This window comes from Pseudonaja textilis, chromosome 3 (assembly GCF_049901715.1).
Source record: "Pseudonaja textilis isolate UNSWEBS1 chromosome 3, rPseTex1.2, whole genome shotgun sequence".
Lineage (NCBI taxonomy): Eukaryota > Metazoa > Chordata > Lepidosauria > Squamata > Elapidae > Pseudonaja > Pseudonaja textilis.
In genome coordinates this window covers 135,344,919-135,367,716 of record NC_141992.1, presented here as the reverse complement: position 1 = coordinate 135,367,716, position 22,798 = coordinate 135,344,919, and positions in this window count along the sequence as shown.

Sequence of the window (22,798 nt, the reverse complement as noted above, 5' to 3'; positions counted from 1 at the left end):
CAGGGCATCAAAGAATTAAATATTTTTATCAACAAGAGACAAAGAGAAGGACCAGTAAAGAGCACCTTGCTTCCTCCCCTAATGCCACAAATAGTTAATAGATTGAAAACATTTTTAAAAAGTGGATACTCATGACAAACTGTCTTGCATTTTTTTCTGGGTTCAACACCCATGGTTTTGGATTCTTGGCTATGTTTTGAGACCTATAGACATTATGGTCCATAGCAACCAGCAATAGCCACTGGACCTAGAAGCACTGTGCTGGATGCAAAGGCAATATTAATAGATAGTAAACCAACTTTCTATATGTCTATCCTTGTTTCGCGTTGCCTTCACTATATGCGTAAAATAGAATCTGAAATTATTCAGGGTTACATTTATATATTCTTCATAGACTCCAGGCTTTAAATGAAAACTAATGCCCAGGCAGAACCACGGTGTGCCCTACTGGCCTAGTTTAAGTCCTATCTTTCTTATGGATTAACTAACCAAAAGCAGATAACTTCGCCTGTGTGGCTCTGAATTTTTCTGAAATAGAGCCAATAATGAATGTTTTACAGCTTGAACTTAGCTTAATTTGTCAGAATGAAATTTTTTCCATTTAATGCCTTTACTCCTAAACACTTGATATTGAATGTCTTTTTATTTTTATTGCATTTATTTATCCATGGGCTCTTTTCTGCAACCAAGGAGTCATTTCTTTTCCTACTCTGAATTAGTCCCTGTCAGACCTTTAGCCCCTGGGACTAATGCAGAGATCTATCTGAACCAGAAGCAAATTTATTTTTATTTGACTCCAAGAACTCTTAGCAGGCCAAGACTTACTTAAGGGTAGTCCTGGACTTACAGCCATTTGTTTAGCTACCATTCAAGTTACAATGGCATTGGAAAATATGACTTATGATTTGTCTTTGCAGTTGTAGCCACTGCAGCATGTCTCAGAGTCCTATGATAACCCTTTGCAAGTTTCCCAACCAGCTTCTGACAAGCAAAGTCAATGGGGGCAAGTCAGATTTGCTAAGCAACTGTGTGATTCACTTAACAACTCGAGTGAATCACTTAGCAACCATGGAAAAAAGATCAGAAAAGCAGGCGTGGCTCACATAACAATTGCCTTGTCATAAGTTAAGAACTACCTATACATGAGTGCTTCTTCCATATGACATTGAGTGATCTACTTTATAAAACATATATTATCTACCGGTAGTGATCTAATTGTTATCTCAGCACAGGTTGATGTGGATTTAAATTAGGTTAGGTAGGTGTTTCTCATGGCTGCCAAGTAGGGGTGAAATGGCCAAGTTAATAGTTTATCTACATATAACAAAGGCAAATGTGGTTCTGTATGTTTTGCAAATGAAATAGAATAGAAGAACAGAATTGGAAGGGACCTTGGAGGTCTTCTAGTCCAATGCCCTGCTAAGGCAGGAAACCCTACACCACTTCAGATAACATTTTTTTAAAAAACTTCCAGTGTTGGATCATTCACAACTTCTGGAAGCAAGTAGTTCCACTGATTAATTGTTGTAACTGTCTAAACTTACACTAAATAAAGTGTAAGTTTGCTAAACATTAACTAGTAATAGAATTAGAGCTAAAATATAATATATATATTTTGTTCTGCTGATTTGCAAGATGCATTTTGAAGCATATTTAGATTTCCAATAGAGCCCTGGTGGCACAGTGGTTAGAATGCAGTATTGCAGACTAACTCTAACCACAATCTGGAGTTCAATCCTAACAGGGCTCAAGGTTGACTCAGCCTTCCATCCTTCCAAGGTCCATAAAATGAGAACCCCAATTGTTGAGGGAGCTATGCTGACTTTGTAAACTGCTCACAGAGTGCTGCCAAGCTCTATGGGGCTGGTATATAAATTTAAGTGCTATTGCTGTTGCTATCTTATTCAAAGTTGCTTGAAGGAATCATACTGATCTAAAAGAGCTTGTCCACAAATGGTGCTTTCCTAACTTTTCCCAGAGTGGCACTGTCGAAAGATGTTGGGACTGTAATTCTGAAAATTCCCAGTCAGATTCCATGGGTCAAAGACATACTGTAGTATTAAATGGCTTCTCTATGAATTATGATATTGGCAGGATTTTTTTTTTCATGTCAGTTCAGACTGCCAAGGAAAGTTGAGGGATAAAAGTAAAACACACGGGTAAGATTTTAACATTTGTCACACAGACTTCCATATTATGCTTTCCTGTCAGCCATCCAGGATTCTATCTAAGGTTGTTATTGTTTCTAGTAAATGGATTTGCGGGCAGAATTCATTGGCCTTCAGTCAGTAGGATGCACAGAAAGCTGTTGAGGGGTGGGAAAGAGAATTGTCACGGCTATTGTTACACCTTTTATTCCGTGGAGGGGATGACCTGATACATGTGAAACTGTGTGGATTTATGGAGAAGGATAACTTGGTAGAAAATTCAATCATGCAACCACATTCTATTTATTAATTAACCCTTTGTCCGAATATATATATTTTTTAAAGGCAAGTATCACACTTTTCTCCTTTTTAATTATAAATGAATGGAGAAAGAATCCTTTGTTTTCCAATTCACAGAATAATTCTATTAAGTATTTTTATATCTCCGGTAATTTCTGTATTTATTTTATTTACATGCAATAGTGTTTTTTAACACTGTCTCTATCCTTATTGAGTGCAACTTATTGTATAATAACCTTCATTCTTTGGTGCCAAGATTTCAGACTTCATTGGATGAAGGCTGATTCTTCTGAGAGGAGGGCCCTGCTCCTCTCTTTCACATTCCCATCAGTCTATTGGGTCTTACATCTGCCTCTCCACCCCAAGATCCAATACCATTGGCAATTTTCTCCATTGGTTGATTGGGAGAGGGGAGGGGGGAAGAGAAGACTTTTCAGCAGGGGAGGGTTACTATGGCAACTGTATGACCTGTGGACTTCAACTCCCAGAATTCCTGAGCCGGCACTATATGGCTAATAAAATGTATGGCTTTTTAAAAAAAATGAAAGGAGGGTATCACCGATGGGAAGACCATGGTTTCTTAAAAACACTAACTTTTGGCTTACCTGCTATTTGTATATTTTTGGCAGTTGAGAAAGAGAGAGAAATGTGCTTATTGACCCAGAATAAAATAAACTGGTGTGTTCCAAGTTACAGCATAAGCGAAGAAAATTTCGGTGTTTTTAAGTTTTAAAAGAAATGGAAATGGACTCATTTTCTTTGTCTTCTTCTTGATAGCACTTCAAAGAAATATGAGATTTGGCATTCTGAAACATTTTGTTTTATACATGCTTGTGGATTTTCCATTCTCTCTGATATTTCTCAACTGAAATCAGGCCCTAATAAGGCTGAGAATTGGCAGCATTTTGATAGAGAAAACAAATTGAAGTGAAGTTCAGAGGTTTTTTATTTCTTTAAAGAGGGTATCTGCATTTTGAGTACAGTATTAAGGTTAATAATTACCCCTGCTTAATAAGGGCACTATTTTTTTTTTTTTTTTGATATACAGTAGTTGAAAGAAGAAGCTTTTTTGGTATTAAAAGAGAAAGATGAGTGAAATCTTTCTTTGGCTTTAAGTTTGTTTACTTTCCAAGTCTTTTGATCCACATTTCTGAGCCATATTAGCTGGCTAATTTCTTGCTTTGTCTGAATCAAAGTGTATGTTTGTTTATATATAAATGAATATATATATGGAACTAGATATATATACATGGAACTAGTGACTTCTGGTTAGTGACGGAAAGCGTTGTAATTTGACAACAGTTCTTCAGGACTAGTTATAGTCCTTATAGTTCTGCAGTGCCAGGACTGAGCTAAAATAATGTTTAGTCAGTTTAGCAACAGAACGTTACTTATCTGCGCTGCAAGTAAAAAGAATGAAAGAAAATTCATTTTTTGAAGAGAGCCTGGAACACCTGTACTAAATAGTGACAGGGAGTCGAGGCCTCAAAGGTGAACAGCACACACAGCAGCCAAAGCACCCATTATAAAGATGGACCGCACAGAATCTTACCTAGAGGCTCTCTCGAACTCCCGTGAACCCCCAGCAGCCCTGCATACGGTATACAAAACTCAAGTTTGTTCCTGGTAATTTAAGCTGACATCCTGTTTTCTGCAGTAGGCAGCCCAGACGACTAAAGCTAAATGTTTTTTTAAAACATGTTAAGCACTCATGAATCATAAAAGATCCAAGATTAGCATTTCAAGCTGTGTACCATTTTTTGCACAGTTCCCCCCCGTCCCAATATAGTTGAGCTCTTCTAGTTTGGATTGTTGAAGTCGAGCACTCTTTTCTAAAAACATTAAATTGAAATAGCTAGAAACACTGTTATATACAGGCTTAAAACATCTTCCCTAAACATTGATTATATATAAATGATATTATTGTGCATAGAACCTCTGAAGAGGATTGTGTTCTGGCTTTCAGCTTCGTTACGAGTGGCTAAGATTAAGCAACCATTCATGGGTGGGAAGGAAAAGCCCCAGGCTACAGATTAGTATGATTTCTAATTAGGGCCAGGTTAAAGTAGTTCTAAATCCCTAAAGCAGACAAAATATGCTCTCATCCTTCGTGTTGGATAATTATTATGGTCTCTCAGAAAACTAGTTAATGACAGCTTGCTGTTTTATGACCTAAGGCAGAATCGACTTGCAGTTGTTTTACTGTAAGCTCCTTCCATTATTCAAAGAGACCACCAAAATACTGTTATCTCATGGCACAGCAATCTTTCTCATTACCCTCGAATAGGTGTAAGGAGATGTTCTCCATATAGTGCCCCACAAACTTCACCTAGTCCAAGGGTCTCCAACCTTGGCAACTTTAAGCCTGGAGGACTTCAACTCCCAGAATTCCCCAGCTGGGGAAGTCCACTGGAATGTTGTGCATCTCCTTTCCCCCACCAGTGACTTTACCACAAAAGGAAAGGGCTTAGTGACAAAATATAAATAAAAAATCAATTTCGTTCCATCCCAAGACGAACATATAAAACAAAGCAGGTGCAGGCCTCTATTTATTTAAGAAATAAATATAGCTACTATATCTCGGTCATGAGATTTCTTTTTCTTTTTTCTTTTTTAATCCAAAATGTATGGTTGAAAAGTACTGTGGAAAGGGAACTTCACAAGGACAGTGGTGTCACCCAAGCAGGGAACATCAAGCCAGCCATAAAACAAACTTGCATAGGAAAAGGAATCAAATAAAAGGTATTAAAGAAGCCCCTTAGACAAAAGCCCAATAATTAAGAAAACTAAGGAAACAAGAAAACAAAACCCTTACAAACACAAGACATGCCAGATCAGCAAAACAAACAGACAAAAGACACAAAATATATTGCAAAGGAGACAGACAGGAGATTGCCACAAAACAAATATAAGAAACCATTAAGCAAAAAAAAAAAAAAGATTAGGACGAAACCGATAACCCAATCAAACCACCCTGCAAAGTTTGCCTTCTGCACCCCGCGGAGTTTACCCTCCAGCAGAAATGAAGACAACCCCTGACAGGATTTAAAACATTAAGAAATACAAACACAAGCGCACACACACAAAAGGAGAAAAGGTATAAAAAAATCAGGGACTTATCATACAAAGCTAGCTAGCCCAGGAACGCAGACTTCTTGCTATCTCTCGCCTTCCTGAAAAATAAAAAAGATCAAGCTTTCAAGCAGTTGTTTGTATCCTTGCACCGGAGCTCTCCCAGTGGGTAAATCGAATCCTCAGAAGAAAGGCATTTTGACAGCCTTTCAACAGTACATTTATTGGCATCAATCTAAAGGATATGCAGGATTTGCAGGAAAACTGTTGAGCTTTTGCAGAGCAAAAAGCAGAAAAGGCTAAAAGTTTAAAAATAAGTCAGATGTGGTAACCAAGAGCCTACACTTTACAATAAATTTATTTTCCTTTTTTGTACTCTCTTTTGTGAGGAAGAGCTTTGCTACAACATTATGGGAAAACATACTTATAACCCCAAAGGGGAAAACATGGCTTTCAGTTGAAGCTCATTTACAGAATCTGAATGCCACAGTTTGCATAAAAAGATATTATCTTTTGGTCTAATTTAAAATCCCCCCTAGTCATCTCTTCTGGATGATGTGATGATCATGTGAATGTTGCATATAATTTTATTCTGCATTATTATGGTGTTTCCCTTGAAATACTCAGTTCCCCAAAAATTAAGTAAACACTAAGTGGATCCCATTCTCTCAATTTTCTATGACAGAAAACTGTTTAGGTAATATGTGCCTCTTTCTATTTCACATTAAAAATGCAGATTGGCAGAAGACCAAAGGGGCCTTCCTAGAAAAGAGATCAGCGACTCTATATGTCATTCCAATCAACCTATCCTTCTTTGGGCAATTACCTCAACCAGGAGAAAGTGACCTGATGCTCTCCAGAAATTGGAGACTTCAGTTCTAATTAAGCAGAAACAGTTTGGCCAATGAGGAGGGAGCATGCAAGTTATGTCCCAGACATCTGGAGGGTCATAGAGTACTATAACAGATCATGGAAAAATGTTTGTAAGCAGTAAATGTGTGATTGTGGGATCATGTGACTTCACTCCCTGAAGGATTTATTTTCAGTTCTTTACTATTTCAGGCCGCTGTATGGTGCAATAATGAAAGCAGGGGGAGGAGGGAGGGAGAGAGAGAGAGAGAGAGATTGTGGTCATTGAATAACTAGATTGCTTGGCTGTAAATCAGAAAAAGCTGTGATTAATTGTCAAGTGCTAGATATAGAAATAGCAATGCCACTTAGATTCATATACCACCCCACAGTATTCTCTGGGCAGTTTACAATGTCAGCATATTGCCCCCAAACAAATTGGTCCTCCGTGGAATACAGTTTTTCTGCAGACCATGGGGTTGTGTGTGTGGTGTAGGAAGTTAGCACCCACCCCTCTCCTAGAAAAATGAAATATCCTGGGAAATATTAAAAAGGCAGAATATTTCCTCTAAAAATAGTAGAAACTCAGAAGCAGAAGCTCACCTCCACCTTTGTTAATGGGTGGGCCATTAAGGCCTGGGCCAGAATACTTTACATAACAAAGATCTCCGGGTAAAGCTATCGCAATTGCCCAAAGCCCTTTTCAGTGCATCATCATCAGGCAAGGTTCAACCAAGCCTGGAACTCAGGACAGCCTCCAGAGTTGCCCCTGCATGGCCCCATGGGAGTCTGACAACCAATCAGAATACAAGCTCCAAATACCAACAGAGGTTATACAACCCAGGCACTCTCAGCATATCAGCCCTTCTTGATCTTTTCCTTCACCTTGAAGGATGTGATCATCCTTTTCACTTTGGAGGTTCAAGCCATGTGGTCCTGTCCACCATTAAACCTTCCAAACAGCCTCCATGTTTCCAGTGTCTTTTTCCCCACTTGGAACTGAACCCAGAAGGATTTTTCTTCCAACAGTGGTTTTGTGCATTGCCTTGGATCCAGTGTGTGTGACTTTGCTTGCTTGCATGGCTTGGCGCCTGGCAGGCCGCAGAGCAGTACTGGGCTATGGACTGATGGTGGTAGGGGGTTGGGGGATCCCTGTTGTATTGCACATCACATACAAGCAGTTTCCTGAAATAGGCAAGGTTTCCCCTCCTCTCTTCTAAACTTAAGGAAACCACAGCCTATACCATTTTTTTTTCGAGATTAGTCAGGGGGATTTGGGACTGTCTTTGAGCTTCAGAAAGGGCAGAGTTTTACAGCATTGCTTCCTTTTGTGGTCAGCCTGTTTGGTGAATATATATATATATATATATTTGCTCAGTTGTAAGTTCCTGTCTCTCTGCTTTCTCTTTCTCTTTGTATGCAGCATACATAAAAAGGTACCGTATAAAAGCCATTAACAATAAGGAAGATAGTTACCTGCTTTCCATCCTTATCTTTCTTTATTAAAAAAAATGAATTTGTATTTCAGAAAGCCCCAGAAAAAGGTCAACTGATATTTCTGAGGCGGAAATGCACTTATCACCCCTGCGTTTATTTTTATTTTTTTGTTGCCTTCCATAAGAGTGAAGAGCAAGAAAGACTGCTTTGAAGATAAAGACAATAGGAGGTTACTGATTAAAAAAAAAAGAGTTATGGTATAGTATATATATAGCAATTTATTGAATTTACTGAATATATAACAGAAAGATTGCTGGCAATGTTATATCCTGGCATCCTTCTGAGTGTACAAGTGATGGCGCACCTTTTCCAGAGCTGGTATTCAGCAGGTTCTGACCAGTTTTGGAGAAATTTTGAGTAGTTCCGAGACCGGCAAATACCACCTCTGACTAGCCCCGCCCCCATCTATTCTCCGCCTCCCGAGTCCCAGCTGATCGGCTGGGTCTTCTTTTGTTGCCCTGCACAGGAGAACGGAGCTGGAAAGCAGGTTAGTGGGGTGGGGTGGGGAATGGAAATTTTACAGTATCCTTCCCCTGCCACGCCCACCCAAGCCAGTAGTTTAAAAAAAAAAAAATGGAATCCTACTACTGACCTGCTGGAAATGATCTTGGCAAATTTCAGTTTCTCTATATAGTCATCGCATATGTTGGTGGGGGAAATCCAGAACTATTTTTTAAAATCCTTTTTTGTCAGACATATTCACACCCTTATTCAGGCTTCAATAAATCAGGCTGCTTTTTCATATCACTATTTTGCAAATGTTTCAAAGCTGAGGGAGAGTGCTAGAATATGGACCTTGCCTGTTTTTCCCTGGATCCAGTTAGGATTCTGTTAGGATTCGGCTCAGGATTCTGATTTAATCTCTCAGAGTGTCAGCCTAGGCTCCCTTCAATAATGAGCTGCGTAGCATATAAATTTAATGAATAAACGAATGAATCATCATCATCACCATCATCATTTCCATTTGCACAAAGGATTTTTGAACTACTTTTGTGTGGTGTGGGTTTCAGTAAGTTTGGTGGCTGCTTTTTTAAAGGCCACTGGCACATCTTAGCAAGGCTTTGCTTCGGTATTTGCCTACAAAAATGTAGCCTTTGCTTGAAAAAAATGTTTGGCACAAACAAAACATTTTTTAGTCTCCACTTACGGCTAGATCGATTTGCTCAATACCAGAAAAAGTTAGTAAGTTATGTGGAATGCTCTTACCATGTGTTGCATTGATTCCCAACTTCTTTGTTAATTATGTATGCTTTATGGTATTTAATAATAAAGAATTCTTTAAAGGATTTTGGGTTGTTTACAATATTTTCTAACAACAACAAAAAGTGCCGTAAATTCATTTCTACAATATCATGATGGAAAAATGTGCTAAAGTATTTCCATAACTCAAATGTTGTCCTTTGGCATTAGCTCTGAGGCAGTAAACTTAGAAAATTAGGACCAGATGAATATTAAATAGAAACTTACATAACTTTTATATTGTATAGATGCGTGTGTTTTCCTAAATGTGTGTGCTCAGTACAGTGTTAATAAAATTTAACTTTCACACATCATTTCGACAATTATATGCATGCAATTTGACCTTTATGGAGAAAAAAAAAATCAGAAAATATAATACAAGCTGAATAGTCAAGACCTTGTTGATGATCCAAACTCTCTCAAGGACCTTGGAGTAATCATCTCTAATGATCTAAGTGCTAGAGCCCACTGTAACTACATAGCCAAAAAGGCATTAAGAGTTGTTAACCTAATCCTGCGTAGCTTTTTCTCTGGTAATATCACACTACTAACTAGAGCATACAAAACATTTGCTAGACCAATACTTGAATACAGCTCATCAGTCTGGAATCCGCATTACGTATCTGATATTAATACAGTTGAGAAAGTCCAGAAATACTCCACAAGAAGAGTTCTCCACTCCTCTACTCGTTGCAGAATACCTTATGCCACCAGACTTGAAATTCTAGACCTAGAAAACCTAGAACTACGCCGCCTTCGGTCCAAACTAAGTATAGTACATAAAATTATATATTGTAATGTCCTACCTGTCATTGAATACTTCAGCTTCAACGATAACAATACAAGAGCACACAATAGATACAAACTCAAGGTTAACCACACCAAATTTGATTGCAGGAAATAGAGCAACAGAGTGGTCAATGTCTGGAGTACTCTACTTGACTCTGTGGTTTCTTCTCCAAACCCCAAAAACTTTAACCTTAGACTGTCTACTATTGACCTCACCCCTTTCCTAAGAGGTCTGTAGGGGGCGTGCATGAGCGCACCAACGTGCCTACCGTCCCTGTCCTATTGTTTCTTTTTATTTTTCTTATATGTATCCATTTCATGTATTCATAACTGTGTTTATACTTATGCCTGTTATCTTATAATTGCTTGACAAAATAAAATAAATAAAAATAAAAATAAAATAAATAAAAAATAAAATATCCTTAGACAGTATAGGCCCAACTTTGAATATGTATTTGTAAAGAGAGATGGACTTAATTCAATTATATCAAATATGTTTAAATAAAGACAAAGACACTACAGATGGTGCTTGAGTAATGACAAATTGTAACGGTCGTTAAGTGAGGCAGCCATGTGATAACCTCAATTAATAACCCCTGCTTTCTCTATAGCAGTCACTTATACAGAGCATGGGGCTGGGGAAGCCATGGGAGACCTAGCACAGCCCCAGGCCTCCCCAACTCTGAGTCACCCTGTGCTTTGCTTCCTGCCCCTCGGAGTCCCTGCCTCAGGCCTGCTTTCTCACCCCACCAGGTCTCTGCAAGCTTTGCCATGTTTAGTAGCTGGCAGTAAAACAATTGCTATTTTTTTCCGTTAACAGCAAGAAACCAATGGCTTTGCTCTTTTCATTCAGCTGATCAAGTGATCATCAGGCTTGTGGGAACAGAAATGTTGCTAATGACCCAGCAATTGATATGGCCATCGGGTCTGAAAAGGTGACCCACTCACAAAATCAGTGCCCTTTGGGGTTTTGTACAGTTGTGTCCTGTAAGGATTTTTATACGTCATGATGAATGTTGCCACATGAAATATGACTCCTTGTTTGGTTGTGATATCCCGAAGAGTAGGGGTGGGATTCTACCAATTCGGACCAGTTCTATAGAACCGGTTGTTATGATTCTGTGCAGTTCGGAGAACTGGCAAATCACACCACTGGCTGGCCCCTCCCCTCCCCAGCCACCCCATCCAGGGGGCTTCCCTGAGGCCCAGTCAGGGGTGGTATTCAGGGGCTTGGGGGAGGGAGAAGTGGCCTGAGAGCAGAGCTGAACCTTCCTTAGGATTGAAGCTTCTATTTTTCAGTGCAGACTCAGGCAGCAGATTGCAGAAAGGTAGATCTGGGAGTGAAGCTGTGATTCTGCAAGCAGCTCAATCTGCCCGTCTGCTTTGCCTGATTTTGGGTAAAAGTTGCTCTTTTTAAAAGTAAAAAATTCAATCTTTATATTTACAATTTTTACATACAAGCCATGGCCAGCCAGTCACATGACCATCAAGCCACTCCCACAAATTAGGCCATGCCCACAGAACCGGTTGTTAAGAAATTTGAATCCCACCCCTGCCAAAGAGTGTTTTGAGAAACACTTGTTCACTTGGCATTCAGTCTAATAATATCTTTTCAATACCAAATTAGGTAAGGTGACCAACCTAACTAACCTCCTTTAGGGAGGAGAGTCCTCCTTTTGTAAGTTCTGTCCTCTCTCAAAAAGTGTCCTCCTACATGTCCTCCTTTTTGATATTTGAAGACTAATCTGTAAATCTCCGTATTCGATCGATGCCGATCCGATCCGTTGTGTGTGATGTGACGTATTTGTATTTGACATGATGATTCGTCAAGGCTCGGTACAGTGCGGCGAGACGCGATTATGAGACGCATGCGCTCCACACAGGAGAATTGTTTTGAGAGAGTGTGCCACGCGCAAGAGTGCACCATGTGCAAGAGTGTGCCATGTGCAAGTGGCTTTGGTTTTTTTCTTCAATTTATTCGTGTCCTCCTTTTCATTGTAAAAAAGTTGGTCACCTTAGACTAGGGCATTTTAATTCTTTCATTCCTTTTTATGCCATACTGAAATTATTTTATTCAACTCTGATGGTCATTCAGGATTTTTTTTTTGTTCTTTTAGCAAGTAGGTTTTAGTACTTCTATATGGTTGCTGGTGGCAAAATCCATGCTAACTTTGCAGGTTGGGTTTGGATTTTACTCTGTTGTGCTTTATTTTGTTACGTTTGTTTGGAATTTATTTATGCTGCTGTGAGGAATCCTTTCTCCAAAGCAACGAATAAATATAATGAGTAAACGCATTCAATATTCTTATTTTAATATATTTCTGGGTGGGGGAGCTGTTCACATTTTATGCTTAAAAACCAGAACTGTGGGTGTTTTGCAAAATGGAAAAGAAAAAAAAAAGGAAGAAAGTCAAATAAAGCTTCAGTAATGCAATATTGAATCTTTTTCCTGCTTTGTTCACCAAGAATCCTGTGTCACAGTAACACTATTGTTCCGATCTTTTGAAAGTCACATTTCCTAATTACTGGGATGGGACATGGAGGAAATCAGAAAGTCTGTATTTGTGTGTGTGTGCTTGTGTGTGTAGGAGAAAAGAGAATAATACATATTTGAAAATGACAACGTTATTTCAGTTTAAAAGGCCTGAAGTAAATCCAATGTGTTTGTGGGAGTTACGGATTTTGTTTGGTAAGAAATTTCCAGTTTTCCTGGAGCCAGAAAAAAAAAAAGCTCTTTCTTTCTTTGCTCTTGGCTCAAGTGGGAGTTGCCATTCTCATTTTTTTTTTTAATATAAAACTTCTAAAGTGTGTCTATGTATTAGAGTGGCTACTTTTAAGTGGGTGGGAAACAGAGAAGAGAATGGGCATTCAGAGCAGCAGAAGATTGCCTGCTCGGCTTTGTTTCAGAAATGAAAGAAACTTTGAAAGTGTCATTAGAAGCAATTGACTGCCGCGGAGCACCATCTGTGCATTCCATTCTTTCTTCCCTTCTCTACATAGTTCAGATTCTTCTGCTGCTTCCAACACACCAGCTTGTGACTGACTGGGCAAAAGAGAGACTAGAACTGCAGCCATGAATCCATTCTTAATTCGAACAGGTTAAATATGCAGCCATTTGCAAGAACACATACAGGGTGTGATAGAGACATCATACTGCTTTTAGGCTAGAGGACACATGTTCATCAGGACTTCTAAAACACCCAAGACTCTATTCCACATCTATCCATTTACTTTTAGAACAAACGGGTATGGTTTTGTCTGCTTTGGGATTTCTGTACATACCACATTTTGCTTAGGGCAGTTTACAGATGGAGTTCCATAGGTTGTTCCGTCTGCATCTGGTATATGGATGATCTGTATACCAGACACAACCTGGATTAGGGATTAGGTATTCCCTGTTTCCATCTATAATTTCCCAGTGCATTAAAAAAATAGTTATGAACATATAATTTTGTAGTTGAGCTTTGCTCTGAACTTATACATTCCTCTGGGACAAATCCCTCCACTAAAGATATACAGAGCAAGACCACAAGAGTAATTACAGGTTTTACAGCACGCAACTGATTTTGCACTATTAATGGAATTTCCTGTTTAATAAAAAGGATTACAGATAGTCTTAGAGGCATTTGTGGAGTTTAACTGGCCACAAGGACATTTCCCTTTGTTTTGAATGCATTACGTTCTGGGAACATAGCAGTCTATTTTGTTCAAGTGAAAGGGATGGAAGCCACATTAGAAGCTTCAAGATTTTCCAAACAATACACGCAAGCCTAGAATGGACTTGCTACAGGGGTTAAAGAAGAAGAAAACAGGGGAATGAGGCCCACATTTGTTGGGGTGGTGATTCAGAGTTTCAAGAGGTAAATTGAGACAGTATTTTGTAGCACTGCAGAAAGTTGCAAATGAATAACCTCTTCCAGCAAAATTTAAGACTTGACAGCAACTTTTTATTTATTTCTTCAGAGTCAAATTGTCTTTTCCAGCCTCTATCTTCTCTAGAGCAACATAATTCTTCCAGAAGTTTTCAGTTTCTATTAGCTCCAGACAGCATGGCCAATGACACGGACCTGACTTAATTTGTTGCAGCCACAACACACATAAGAGATCACTCGTCAGATCTGGTTTTTGTGACATGACATGATTTGAAAGTGGGAGGCACTGTGTGTTCCCCCTTGCAAATAACTATCTGGTTGCTATGGGATTTCGCTGGGTGAAACCCCTCTGCAGTGGGAAAGAACATGCCACATGTATAGTACTTTGGGTTTTTTCCTACTAAACGGTAACACAAGATCAAGTAGCCAAGGATCTAACCTTTATATAGAGGTGAATATTATATATGTAGTTATATAGATATATCAAAATCACCTGTCCTTTTGACTCCATTTCCCAGCTTACAAGAGCAAGGCATGCTTGGAATATAATTATATCTTTCCTCTCTCTCTGCTGAAGGGAGGGCATTGAGCAGGGGTGCGATCCGACTGGTGTAACTACCGGTTATGTTTTGCGCGCACAAGTGAAACGTCGTCAGCTTGCTGCCTCGACAGGTGAGCAGCACTACACGTGGGTGCGCAGCATTTGAAAAAGCACTTTTTTCCTGCTTTTTCAACCACAGCTGTGCCGCGCAAAGCAGCTGGGGTTGAAAAAGCAGGAAATAAAGGTCAGGTAAGAGCCCGGACGAGCGGGTGGGTCAAAACAGCAGCAGACACAGAACCAGTTCTTCAGAGCTACCAGTTCTACAGAGCCAGGCAGAACAGGTAGAATCCCACCCCTCGCATTGAGGCAAGCTCTAGTAAAAGGCCCAAGTATATTTAGGATGAGTAAGTGACTTTTGGTAACCTATTGAAAAATGACTGTGTTTTTTCCTAAAGGTCAGTACAGCCTTGAAGTTTGATTAAGTTCACCTTGTGGCTCTTCGATCATTTGCTTAACTGACTCCTTTGCTCAGTTTAAGCTAGCGGTCAGCTGGTTGCATCTGAGACATATGTTTGCAATTCAGCTACAATGCAACCTTGCCTCTTGGATTTGTGCCAGATGAGTGCTGTTAATAGCAGCAATTCCATAGTCATCAGGTTAATCCAGATACAAGCAAACAAACATGCTTTGACTTCTATTCTAGAGACCATTTTCTAATCTTGGTGTCATGTTGAGCATGCATCCAAGAATCATAAAAAGCTCAACTTTTTATATGAACTTTTGATATGTATCAGAATTAGTAAAAAGCTCCTGGTTGTATATTATAGGGCAGTTGTGCTACTCATGTAAGGGCAAATAGCTTCACTGTAGCAGATATACAATTCTCTCCCTGATTCGATTCTTGTGGCATCCTAGGATTGTGTCCTTATTCTAATGGAGATACACAGTTTATCTGAGTAGTTTCCTCAATTGCACAACAATCCAACTGGTGAAAACTAAACTGGGCATTTTAAATCTCCAAGTGTTGTTAGAAAGAAAAAATCAGCCATTAGAGAAGTTCTGATTTACTCATTAGACTCAGGGCATCAGTAATGAAGCATTTTCTTAATTGGGCAATCAATACTCAAATAGGCTTTTTGATTATTATCCTTTAAGTATGAAGTATTAAGTAATAAGTATGAAGAAGAAAATGCAAACAGCTATTGACTCATAGGTTCCAAGGAGAGTTCAGATAATCTCTCCTCAACAGTACTCTCTGCACTGATAGCTGAACAGGGGTTTACTTAAACTGTAATAATAACTACTTTATCAAGACTAACTGTATTTGTTTTACCTGGAATTCTAGGTTTGAGATTGTTGTGACCTGTTGTTTTCTTAGTGTTCCCCTTTCCCTATGAACTCTTTTTTATATCTAGAACAGGGGTGTCCAACCTTGACAACGTTTAGATTTGTAAACTTCAACTCCCAGAATTCCCCAGCCTGGAATGCTGGGGTCAATCAATTGGGTCACTCAAATTAAACCAAAAGTGTTCTGGTCATTGTCCTTCACACCCTTAACTACAAAAACCTTGACGTAGGTGTAACCCACAAATGATTCCTGCAAGTTGTTTTAAAGTCAGGAGTTTGGATTGTTAACACTAGAAGCTTATGATATAATTGAGCATCTTAAAATCTAGAGCTTCTATGGTTATCATAAAATAAAAAATTCTCCTTCTATTCAAATGTGTCTGATTTTTGGAGATTGCCTGGACAAGTCCCTGCTGTTTTCTTGGTAAGTTTTTCAAAAGTGCTCTGCCATTGCCTTTTTCCCAGGGCTGATAGAAAGTGACTTTATGCCTAAGGCAGGCCTAGAATGCACAGTCTCCCGTTTCTAGCCTGATGCTTTAATTATTAAACTAAACTGGCTGTCAAAAGATAAATCTATACCCTTTCTTATGATTACATAGATGCAACCACCTTAAAAGACAGACAAATCTCCATTTTCAGCAGATAGATAGAACACATTTGTACTATTGATGTGGATGATACATAGTTATATATATTTAAAAATAGATAGTAGTACTTGCCTATATAAGAAATTTGATCAGAGTGCTGTATTACATATAAGTAAGAAAGAATGTTCCCTTCAACAAGTAAAGGAAAGTAACTTTCTCTTAGCTTTAACTTTAGTTAGGGTTTTTTGTGCTTCATGTACTTCATGTTCATAGGAGCCCAAACAATCTGATCAATTCAACAAACCCACATAACCGGGGTGGGATTCTACCTGTTTGGACCAGTTCAGGTGAACTGGATGTTACGTTTTCATCTGGTTCGCTGCACCAGTATTTCAACCGGCCAGCTGGCCCTTCCACCCTCCCCTCCCCTCCCAGGAGTCTCCACACGGCCCATTTTCGATGCAGGGTCCACACAGAGGCTCTAAGAGGGGGAAAAACCAGCTTTCCAGAAGTCTGGAAACAAGCCTGTTTCCAGATTCCAGAGGGCCTCCAGAGCCTGGAGGAAGCCATTTTCACCCTCCCAGAGGCTCAGGGGAGACCTCCGGACTTGTTGGGAAGGTGAAAAACAGCCCTCCCAGAAGTACTGGAAGTCTCAAAACAGGCCTGTTTCTGGCTTCTGGTCAGCCTCCAGAGCCTGGGGGAGGCCATTTTCACCTGAGGCCTCCAGACCCTTGGTAAGGTGAAAAACAGCCCTCCCGGAGTACCAGAAGTCTGGAAATGGGCCTGTTTCTGGCGTCTGGTGGGCCTCCAGATCCCAGGAGAGGCCATTTTCGCACTCCCAGAGGTCCAGGAGAAGCCTTGAGAAGGACCCTTGGGAAGGCGAAAAAAGGCCCTTGTGGAAATTCTGTTAGGCCATGCCCACCATGGCCATGTCCACCCAGCAACCGGGCAGTGAACTGGTTGCTGAGATTTTTGAATCCCACCCCTGCACATAACCAAGTTTAATCTGCTGTAGAAGCACAGCCAATGACTTCAGCCATGTGTCTTGCCAGAAGATAGAGAAGGGGAAAAAATCCCTTGTTAAATTTGTTTTTTTCCTTCCCAAAGTCATCCAATCTATCCAGTATCTGATTGAATCGGAACTCTATTTTCCTATTGTGCAAATATGTCCTTTCCCTCAACTGCCTACTTCATCCATTAAGAGAAAGAGGCTTGCAAAACCCAAGATTTGATTTGGTGTAAACAAGCCATAGTGATCTTTGTGACTGCTCTGGAAAAAGACAGGGTTGTGTGGGCAAGACAGAATGGCACATGTTCATGCAGGGTGTTGGATGACTGGTATTGCTGAATGGTGTAGGAAAAAAAATAACAACTGATAACCAGAGCTGAACTGATTAGCACTTCTCTCTTTTACTTTAATAAAGTTTCCTTCCTTCCTTCCTTCCTTCCTTCCTTCCTTCCTTCCTTCCTTCTTTTTCAATATGGGTTGGATCTATACAGAACTCAAGGCTAGAATATGATTGGTTAAATTTTACATCAGTTGTTTGATGAAAACCCAGACTCAGTGGAATGCGATGTAAGTTTACTTAGAAGAAAGGGTCACTGTTTGATAGAGTCAGTTTCCAGGAAGGCCTGCAGAGCAAAAAAAAAAAAAAAAACATAAATAGAGGACTGGAAAATATTGGATTCCACTGACGAGAGATTAATTGGCATTTCACTTACTTGACCTCCAGTGATTCTAACCATATGTTTAAGCTGCCCTCTGAAACCAGTCATAGCCTACTAAGTTCAAGCACAGCCCACTTTAAAATAGCCAGTTTCGGTATCCAGTTTTGTTGGGCTTCGTGTCAAGACACTAAATTTTCTAAAAGGGAAGAGTAATATAATATCAGGTTGTAAAACCATTAACATCTAGGGGTGTTAGGAAAACGTCAGCAGTTGCACTGACCGCAAATGTCCTTTAAAGCAGGGGTCTCCAACCTTGGCAACTTTAAGACTTGTGAACTTCAACTCCCAGAAAGTTGCCAATGTTGGAGAGCCCTGCTTTAAAGAGTTTGTTTTACTTTTGCAGTTCCACCATCTTCGGTATCACTTTCGTAATGGATTCAGTTTCAGACATTCTGGGAAATACAATCACATTGTGAGCGGTGTAAAAATAATTGCAGTCAGCTGGAGTCTTCTATACCCGGAAAGAATAAATACAATTTTGAAGAAAGACTCAAGAATAGTAGGGTATTTTTTAAAGATTCAGGTTGTATATTCTTACATATTGTGAGCTTCCAAGTTTAAAATGTTGGGTTCATTTTTCAGGTAACTTAATTAGTTGCTTCTAAATACATAACAAGATCTGCGGCTTACTTTAGAAACAGAAGAAAGAAAAAGAGAACAGAAATCTAATTGTACTACCTAAATAATGCTCTAATTATAAAAATAATCCTGACTTCCAGAGCAAGTTGGTACCGTAGAACTCTGGCAGTGATGGATTCTCTTCTCCACCTGCCAGTTTTGCCTAAAGGTTTCCCTGTCCAGCCAGGTCTGATTCTAGGGCACGGTATTCATCTCAATTTCTTGGCTGAGAAGACTATTTCCATGGTCATGTGGTCAGCACAAATATATGCCAATAAGCACAGAACGCTATTACCTTCCCACCAAATTGATACCTATTAATCCACTTGCATTTTCATGATTTTGAACCGCCTATTGGGCAGGAGCTGTGGCAAGTAATGGAAGGTTACCCTGTTGTGCAGTGCTTCGGTCTTGAACCCAGGCTGTCCAGAGCTGACAAGCTCAGTGTCTTTAATTGCTGAACCACCGTAGACCCCAACCTATCTTTCTCTACCCAGATGTAATCCTAGGCACATTTATGTGCAAGTAAAAACCGCTGGTGTTTTAATTTTCTTCTCATTAGATATGTGGAGAATTTTACTTGGTGCTAAAATTAAATTTATTTATTCATTTAAACTGATTTAAATCAGTCCATGTCACCAATGCAACAAGAATTAAAATACAAATTCTCTCTCTCTCTCTCTTCCATCCATCTATCTATCTATCTATCTATCTATCTATCTATCTATCTATTATCTATCTATCTATCTATCTATCTATCTATCTATCTATCTATCTACCTATCTATCCATCCATCCATCCCCAGCCAAATACAGGAAGTCCTCGTCTTATGACCATTTGGGCCAGAATTTCCATTTCTAAGGGAGGTAGTTGTAAAGTGAGTTGCACCCAATCTTATGACCTTTTTTATCATGGTTGTTAAGCAAATCACTCCAACTGTTAAGTGAATCCTACAGTCATTAAGCAAATATGGCTTGTTGGAAGCTGGCTGGGAAGGTCATAATAGGGTAGGGTTAGGGTTAGGATTAGGGTTAACTCCAGACCTCTGCAAAACTGCCAAAAATATGGTTGCCAAGGCCCATGAGTTTTGATCATGTGACTCTGGGCATATGACAACCGTTGTAAGTGTATAAGGAAAGGTCATAATTCACTTTTTTCAGTGTTGCTGCAACTTTCAATAGTTGATAAACAAATGGCTGTAAATCGAGGACTGCCTGTAACACAAAGTGACTCCTGAAACGTTTTCACGTGGAATGTTTTCTTGCAACCATTATCTGTTACTTTCTCTAGTCAGCCTCCATGAAATGATCAAACCACGCAAAACTCAGCTATGATCCCACAGTGTCTGTGGGGGCAGAAGGGAAAGATGTGGAAGGAAGAAATGAAAACAACAAGTGATGCTCATCAGCCCATCTCATTTGCTTCCATTAATAAAAATAATCTTAGTGCTGGGTACTAGAGGATTTCTCTAGGGAAAGAGTTCCTTAAATTGGTGTTAGGAAGGCTGATGGCAAATCTAACAGAGCAAAAGATGTACCTCAGTGGGGTTTAACTGTTATAGCAATTTTTATTATTATTTCGGTGCCTTATAGTAATTTCAAATTATTAGTTGCCAAAGAGAGTAACTTTCACAGAAAGTTTGCAGAACAAAGAAAGTTTTTCAGATTGGAAAATATTAGAGGTTGTACTAATCAGGAAGCCAAGGAAGAACTAAAATATCCCGATTTAACAAGAACTTCACAAGGAATTCCTTAAATCAGACAAAGATAATTAAGCCCAGTGCCATTCACTGACTATGACAGTATTCATAGAGCCATTCTGTTCATCTATGTTCAGTTAAAGAAAGCAACATCATTGTCCATTCCAAATTTCTTGTGGATAGCTCCAGGTATTAGCAATAAAGGAAATTTCCATGTCAGATTACTTCCATTTTTCAGTCACTCACAGAAATGAAACTGAGCTGCAATCTTCTTCGCTTCCACTGACCTGGAAATGCTGAACTATTTAAGAAATCATGAGCTCCTACTGGCCGACCAGTAAGACAGTACAAAGATCATCATTTAGCCTGTGCCCTACCCCAAAAATCCTCATTCCCTTGCTCCCCACAGGAAGGAAATAAATGGCTAGCATCCTATTTATGCATTTTGTTCAAAAGCATTCATTTGTCTGGTTGTGTGCAAAAACACAATTTTCACTGCACCGTTTGAAAACAACGATGTATGTGTATATATATATATATATATATATATATATATATATATATATATATATATATATATATATATATATATATATATATATAAATTACATATATGGAGTGTGACATTTAATGCAGTGTTTTCAGTCTGCTCCTGATTTGTTTACATTTTTTAAAGCATATCTTGGGAGACCCTCTTATGAATCTAGAAATAGTCTGACGATACCTAATAAAAAGAACAAAAATCCAGATTCCCTGTTCAGAGTTGCTGGAAATCCAGCTGCATCTACTCTGAAATGGAAACTTCGTACAGTAATCTGGTAAGAGAATGTAGCTTTTTGCTCATTTTTAGATCTTTGGAAGCAATCCGAGTCCATCTGTGTCTCGGGAATATTGGCGCAGGTCCAAGTTGGTCAGAATAAAGGAAACAAACCCCAAGTCCTACTAGCAGAATGCTTTGAGTCTCAGACAAGATATTTTTTTTTCTTTTTAGTTCAAATCATTTTGTCTGGCTGGAGTTTCTCCCAGTCAAGATAGTGAACGTCTGGCCAGGAATCATCTAAACCTCATTAGAAGGAATGGCAATAGTATTTCAGCATTTCATTTCTCTCTGTTGAACTCAGTGAGCTCCCTAGTGAACTCAGATTATTTTTTCACTATGGTCTTTATGTTGCAAATGCAACCAACAGGCAGCTTGGGTCATTTTAAACAATTATGTTTTTGGCACTTGATTAAGGCATAAAAATCCAACTCTTCCTCCCCCTTTTCCCCTCCTTTTGCAAGATAAACCTTTGATTTTTTTTTTAATCACAGAAATAATATTTGAAACATTATAGGAGACCATTTCTTAAGGAGGGGACGGGGAAAGAGCAGTTAAGATGCAGTGAATATGAAAACTGTCAAAAGATGAGCAGTAATCAAGAAAGGCAATTCTACCTTCTTTCATTTAAAACGAGGCTATTTTTCCTTTTCTTGGAAAATAAATCCATTCCATCTTAATTTACAAAATAACTTTCCAAAATACAGAGACCTCCCAACTTACTGTCTTTTAATGATCATCCACTTTAGGACACAACAATTCTCCAGAATTCTGGAAAACATACAGTACTTACATCCTTCTACTTTTGCCATTTCTAATTAAATAGCATTTAATTCATAGGTTTTGCTTTTAAAATTAACCGGCAAACTTTGTTCAAGAAAGCCTGATCTACAGAGAATGTAGATACTAGCCTTCTTCACCATTTAGATGAACAGGACTATAACTGCAGATCTGCAGAATGGTATTTTTTGACTTCTGCAACTTTAAGATATGTGAATTTCAGCTCCCAGAATCCCAGCGCATGCTGGCTGGGGAATTGTGAAAGGTGAAGTCTACATATCTTAAAGCTGCCAAGGTTGAAAAACACTGCTCTAGAATCACAAACAGGCCCTTCTCTGTACAGATAGCCTTTGACTTACAACAGTTCGTTTAGTGACTGTTCAAAATTACAATAGCACTGAAAAAAGTCACTTATGAGAGTTTTTCACACTTATGACCATTGCAGCATCCTCATGGGCACATGATCAAAATTCAGGTGCTTGGCACCTAGTTCATATTTATGACGATTGCCTTTTGCGACCTTCCGATAAGCAAAGTCAATGGGGAGGCTGGATTCATCGAACTGTTCTGGACTAGCAGGCTCAAAAGCCTGCAACTCTGATTGGCCCGCGAATAGCAGATCGTGATTGGTCGCCGCAGACTAATGCGATTGGCTAGTAAACGGGCTGCCGCGATTGGCCCAGCCAAGAGCGGCAAACTCAAATCGCCTTCATTGGCTGCCTAGCCACAGCCAGCCCTATATAAGGGGCTGCTGCGGCTGGGATTCTTTGCTCAGATCTGAAAGAGCTGTTATTGTTATCTGAGTCTTGCCTCCATTCTTGAACCATCCTCCCAGATCTAACACGAACAGCCATCTTACTAACTTTAAAAATGCAGTGATTCACGTCACAAGTGTGGCAAGAAAGGTCGTAAAATG